This window comes from Pygocentrus nattereri, chromosome 12, assembly GCF_015220715.1.
Source record: "Pygocentrus nattereri isolate fPygNat1 chromosome 12, fPygNat1.pri, whole genome shotgun sequence".
Lineage (NCBI taxonomy): Eukaryota > Metazoa > Chordata > Actinopteri > Characiformes > Serrasalmidae > Pygocentrus > Pygocentrus nattereri.
The window spans coordinates 17,602,448-17,609,150 of NC_051222.1; positions in this window are offsets into that span (position 1 = coordinate 17,602,448).

Consider the following 6,703-nt stretch of genomic DNA (forward strand, 5'->3'; position numbering starts at 1 on the left):
ACTACACCCCCCCCCCCCAGTCTAAACAGTTTGATATCAAGGTTAAACGTTCTTGTTCTCAGCGGAGGGTTACTTGGTGGGGCGATCAAATATGAGTAAATTCCTGATACCAACTGATTATAATTGCTAACCCACTACACCCTTATCCCACGCTTTGATCTGTGGCCCACTTATAATGTTTATAATATCATTTTACATGACCGTTTTCATTAACTCTTTATATCTTAGACATAAACAGGCCTTTAAGACTGGTATATTTTCCATTGTTTTCAAGTTTTTTTAAATTGCATATTTTGTTGATTTTTGAGTAATAAACGCAGCCTCTGCAGTAAACCATTTTAAACGATAACATTTTATATTAATGTATACTTTAACTTTGATTAACTTAAAATATACTAATTGTGGCATGTGCAAAATACCTGGACACAGTCCTGAGTCTTTAGGAGTCCTAATGGCAGGTAATGATGGACCTGACTAACAAGGGCACTCCTGGAATAGGGGGCCCTCCAAAAACCTCATAAATAAATGGGCTTTTCCTTCTAATTTGATACTCTATGTTGTTATACAAGTAAATAATGGAATACATAATAGGCGATATGGTCATCCCACCCCGCATCTGCCCCTCTCTGCCTCAAAAGTGCTAAATACAATAATAATGCAGAGATTTGAGGATAGCAAAGACTTGTGTGTGCTTGTAAGTTTGTACTTGTCTATTTTTATTTAGATATTTTCAAAACTTTTCAAGTTCAGGCTACATTGTCTTAACTGCTGCCCGCTTTGTGTGCTCACCGCTGAAACACACAGGATGAGATTCAAAGAGTGAGAGTGCAGAGATAGAGGCCAGTGACTGGTTGCACCAGCTGTGTCACAACAAGACAGGCTAGTTGTACTGTAAATGTTCAGGTTCAGGTTTATGCATTACTAAATGCGATGCTGCAATGGACTGGCGACCTCTCCAGGGTGTATCCTGCCTTCCGCCCGATGACCGCTGGGATAGGCTCCAGGCTCCCCCCGCAACCCTGAGGGAGAAGCAGCTTTGAAAATGGATTGATGGATGGATGGATGGATGGATGGATGGATGGATGGATGGATGGATGGATGGATGGATGGATGGATGGATAAACCAGAACGACTAGCACCACTTAAATTAGTTTTAACGTTGAGCTGAGACGTTACTATATTTACTTCTCCCAGAGCACGCATCAGAAACCATATAGAAACACAGAAAAGACCAAAAACATGACTTTTTTTGTTAACTAAGCTAAAATTTTGGAACGCTATATACGCTGTGATTTTACTCACAGATCTAATTGTCACCCTAGTTTTAACTCTGAGGATGAAGCTAAACACATTCAGCTCCAGCTCAGTGAGACTCAGCAGCTGTCCAAACAGCTCAACTAATCTGCTGTTTGTGTTGGTTAGCCCAAAACCATTGTTTTAAAAGCTTAGCATTTGGTTTTCTCAATTAAATATTACAGAATACACAGAAAATGGCTATAGAAGATTAATTTTATTCAGTTTAACATTTGCACATCATTCTCTTCTAGGCTGAATATGTTTTCCATTGACAAAGTCAGAGCCAACTGCCGCTGCATTTCCCTGGCAGCAGTGTTGCTGAATAGTTCTGAAGGTGTCGTAATCATGTTAAAGTGATGTACACATTAGGTAGTTGTTACTAGAAAAGACACAACTTATGTATTTGTGATGCAACCAGAGCCGGTTCATGAGGAGCCTGGTCTCATCCTATTTCCCCCATTATATCAAAAACAGGACTGCTAAATGCAAGAGGGTGCCTACAAGCGATTCCCCAGTGAATGAGGGTGAACGGCTAAAAACAAGAAGTTAAAATAGTTTCTAATCACCTGCCCATATCTTCTCTTTAATTTTAGAAAGTAGAAAGATCTCTGTTTTCTGAAGCAAACGGGATTTGGGAAGTAGGACTCTAATGTTAATGCTAATGAGTGCTGATTGATGGGCAAGCAGAGCAGCTCATTTGCTGTTCACATTCACTGACGTCCTATAACTAGAGTTCAAAAGCTTTTAAAAATACAACAGCGGTGTTAAAACGTTTTATGACATTCAGTGTTCAGGAAATGAATGTATGTATTTCTAATTATGATTTTGCTCAAACGCTCCATACACAGCGGTAATGTCCCTCTCTACAAGTTCTCTGGTGCAACCACATTTAATAAAACAACAGTTTGAAACTAGTATCAAATAAGGACTACTACTGCAAACCTACTGAAACCCAGCCCAGTTCTGAAGCCCAAAGCAGCTTAACACCGCTTTAAAACGTAATAAAAGATCGTCTAACATAAACGTTTCATCAACGTTTCATCAACGTCACATCTCCCGCCCAGCGCCTTCTCACCGCGTGACTTGGACCGTTACCGCGCCACATATCAACAATCTGATTGGTCGCCGCTCAACTAATTTGCATAAAGTTCCTCCAGCATGAGACGGTAGAGAGACGATGTGCGTCGGTGGCCCGATGCGTCAGTTACGTGTGCGGTCTGTCGTCTCTCGCCCGTTGTAGTGCATCACTGCACTTTCGCTTTGGTGTAAAGTAACAAAAAAAATGAAATAGAAAAACGGCAATAGTTTACATGACGTCATCGCTCGCGTCACGTATACGCTGCTTAAAATTTCGGCATTCCCGATTTAAAACAACGTTCCCGTGTCCCTGAACTAAAAGGGCGGACAGAGACAGAGACATGGCAAAAAGAGGGCAGACGAACTCCCACCCGTTTCTTTCAGGAAACAGGTGAGCCTGAAGGCACAAGCTGTAAATATGTGGTAGAACCGCGGGGCAGAGTTAGCAAGGCGGGCTAGCTGGGCGATTAGCTGCATTAGCAGTGATTCTAACGAGCACGAAGTGATAAACAAACGCGGATTAACTTCAAGCCCGATTAAACCGGTAATGTAAGAGAGAGAGAGTGAAGTTCAGCCTCAGCCCAGCAGCTGAACTATAAAACACACGGTTAGTTCCAGAGCTACACGTCCCTGAGGGAGAGGACTACCCCTCTTCAGGGAGGCGGCTGGCAGGTAAACTCCCAAACAGCCCTTTGGCGAGCAGTTTCAGTGAAACGGCGCAGATATATTCAATATTTAAACATAAGCTGTTCCCTTTTGAATTTCCCTCTAGTTACGTTGTTTCTAAACACCAGGCTGAGCCTAATTCTAAGTGGACTACAGTAAGACTTGGAGGTGGGCAGTCCAGGTCCAAAGAGTGTTAAACCTCCCCAGGACTTTCTTCCAGTGGCTTGACTTCAGTAATTTACTCAAACCAGCAGCAAAGGTGTTCAGGCAGCTGGAACAAAATCCTGGGGAGGGTTTTTAGTTGTTGGACCTGGATGGTTTATGTTAACGAACCCCTGACATTACCCTAATCATGGCATTGCACTCTGAGTAGGTTTTTTCCCCCCCTGGGAATACAATTCAAAAGTTTGGACACCTATATATGTATGAATATGTATTTTGTATGAATATGGCTTTCCATAAGATTATCTGATGAGACGTATTTAAACATTAGTCAGCTGTAATCACTTGTCAAGCTTCCTGATACTGCTTGGGACATCGCTATAGTCTTCCAGAAAGTGGGTAAACTATGTTTGGGATGGTTTAGTCTCTGCTGTATCCCTTTATTGCTGGTTTTAGTGCTGTCTTGGTTTTAAATTAAGTGGATTTGAAGAGTCAACTCCATCGATTCCAGCAGCTTGAGGCGTCTCCAGAAAACCCAGAGTCGTGCATTACAACTATCTAGAGCCCAGCACGAGACTGGGTAATTAGAAGAGTTGGGAGAATACTCGATGGGCTGGAAATGTTTTGGGCCGGTTACTGTGAACTACTGAATAAATGAATGCGTATAGACACAAGAAAGCTCAGATTAACTAGGCCTATACATTCTACAAGTGTATTTCTGTAGTAAAAATGCTAAAACTGAGGGGTTAAACCAGGTGGCCCCACATGATACAGTCCTGGTTTGCTGATGGTAACTTGTACAGCTGATAGAGATTAGATAAAGCTTAAGTTAGATTCTTATTCTTATTTCCCATTTTACATTAAATTATGTAGTGCTCACATTCATATGCCTGTTCGGGCGCTGGCTGCACTATTTAAGATGGAATGGAAATTCCAATAGGAAGCAACATTAGACAATATGGTGCTGGCTAACACAGCAGGCAGTGCTTCAGGGAGTTTATCACTGTTTTCGTAAAATGGACAGCAACAGCAAGAACTGCAGAAACCCATGATGAAAAAGGTAGTTAAGGAGGAGGACATATCCGAGCAGGTGGGCACCAAGAAACGTTGACGGGACGTCAAGGTGCTGAGCTAACATTAGTATCATTTGTAGCATATTGTCTGTCATGATTGTCACATTTAAGACAGAAACGTCTGTCGATAAATGATGAATAAGAGAGTTTACAGTCAGGGTTTAAGGTAGGCTGGTCTGCATCATAAATCTCAGAGTCTGAAACCAAGTCCCACTCCAGCCACCAGAAGTGCACCAGAACAACGTCTCTACGCTGAGAATAACATGAATAAATCAAACCCCATAGGTGTAAAAATAGTTCGATTGGATAAAAAGAAGCAGAGTAAATGTCATGAGGAATACGAACATATGAAAATGCTTGGATTCCTAGACATTGTTTTGCATTAAATTATTTGAAAACAGTTATTTGTCTCCTTGACAAGCAACCAAAAACCTGTACCGTCCAGAGAAATCCTGATCAGATTTCAAACATAATAATTACTGAGCAGTACAGCTGTGGTTAGCCTTCTAAACTAGCTGATAACAGGGATCAGATCAAATTTACGTAAGACATGAAATGTCCTACTAAATATTAATGAAGAGGATTGTGTTCATAAGGTTAGAGTTGAAAGGAGAATAAAAAAAAACAGAACAAACAAGTTCATGAAATTCCTCTCCCACAATCCCACCAGTGTAGGTCTGTGCACGTTTCTTTGTTTTATAATGGTATGCTTGTGAAAGCTCAGCATTTCTTTGGTGAATTTGTCTATTTCACTGAATATTTGGTGGCTCACAGAGCAAACACCACATCTGCATTGGGGGTCTTGGCATGAAAAGGTTTGGGACCCCTTGATTTGATGGACTATAGCACTGCAGACAATAAGCGCCGTAGCTATGTGTTTGAGAGACGGTGTCTCAGGAGGCTTATCAAACCCATCGAAGTTAATGCTGCAGCTGGTGACAAAGGGAATTTCAAATATGTCGTACTTTAGCAAGTGCATTTTTACTAGATTTAACTTTTTGTTAAAGGCTTCTTCAGGGGGCTACAGTACAGCAAATGAAGTGGAAATATCACACACAGCACCCCCTGCAATCCAGGAGGATAAGTGGTTCCGATATTGTGTCTGTGAGAAATAGGGCTCCCTGACTTTCAGTGGCGCTGGAATGTAGTAGTCTCATTTCAGCTTTAGATCAACTTTTAACCACTACCAGTTTCAGATAGTGAGCTAGCTAGAGCGCGCTGACTGAGAGAAAGGTGTGCTTTAGATTTTCAGTTTTAACCAGCAGAATTTGACTATGGCCATGGCTTCAACTCCAATTTTTGGGACCCCCTTGCCCTGCGGTTTTGGGATCTGTGAACCCAGCACACCTGATATACTTATAAAGAGCTTGATAATTACCTGATGAGCAAAACTGTGTTGAACTAATAAATGAACAGAACTAGAAAACAGAAACCAGAAAGGTACCAGGAAAAATTGTTTTAATCGAATGTTTGGTAGTAATGCAATTTATCTGTTAGTCGAATAGATGGACAGCTATATTATCTAAAAAGTCAAATTATACTATACATAGGTGCCTTGTGCCCTGATTCTGTGCCCGTCTGGACATCACCGGCAGTCTTAAAACTCAGTTGGCTTGTAGTATTTCATGGGAGAGGGTTATCACATCAGTAACACTGACAGAAAAAAAAAGTGACTATTCAGGTAAATTTCCATCACCCTAGTAGGTGCATGTCAATGTACAACATGGTCCTTCTGATTCAACTGTGTAGCTTAAATGAGTTTTAAAGTTACACTACATTCACTTTCTTAGGGGACATATGCATTTTTGTATATAGTCATGAGTTGGTACAATACAACTACATTTCCTAACTAAATCTACTGAAAATGAACCCCTGAGATTACCCCAGTCATGGCACTTGCAGCCGGAGTAGTTTTTTTTTCTGGAAGTACAATTCAAAAGTTTGAACACCTAAATATGTATTTTGTATGAATATGGATTTTTCATAATGTTAGACATTTTGATCTAATTGCTGAAATGCATAGTGAAGTTGATTCTGGTGTACATCTTGGCATGCGCTCATCCTATTCAGTCCTGTCAGCAAAGCATCTCAGATGCCTCATCATGGAGCTGCTGAGAAAGCCAACAGTATGTAAAGCTGCATCAAGACTAAAATGACTGATTTCTAAAATAATCTAACATAGACATTGTTTTTGCATTATTTTCTGTTACTTGACCGTTTAGAACTGTTATTCAGAAAATATAAAAAAAAACTATAAAAATAAGATTCTATGAGTCTGTTTCCAAACCTCTGATTGGACCATGAATGTACTCAGCATAAGCTTCGCATTACATATTCCAAGTGTTTTCAAGAAGATGCTTGAAATCTGGTGCTGGAATAGGGCTGAGGCTTAAATGGTCATGAATATGGAAAGAAATGGAGAACTGCTG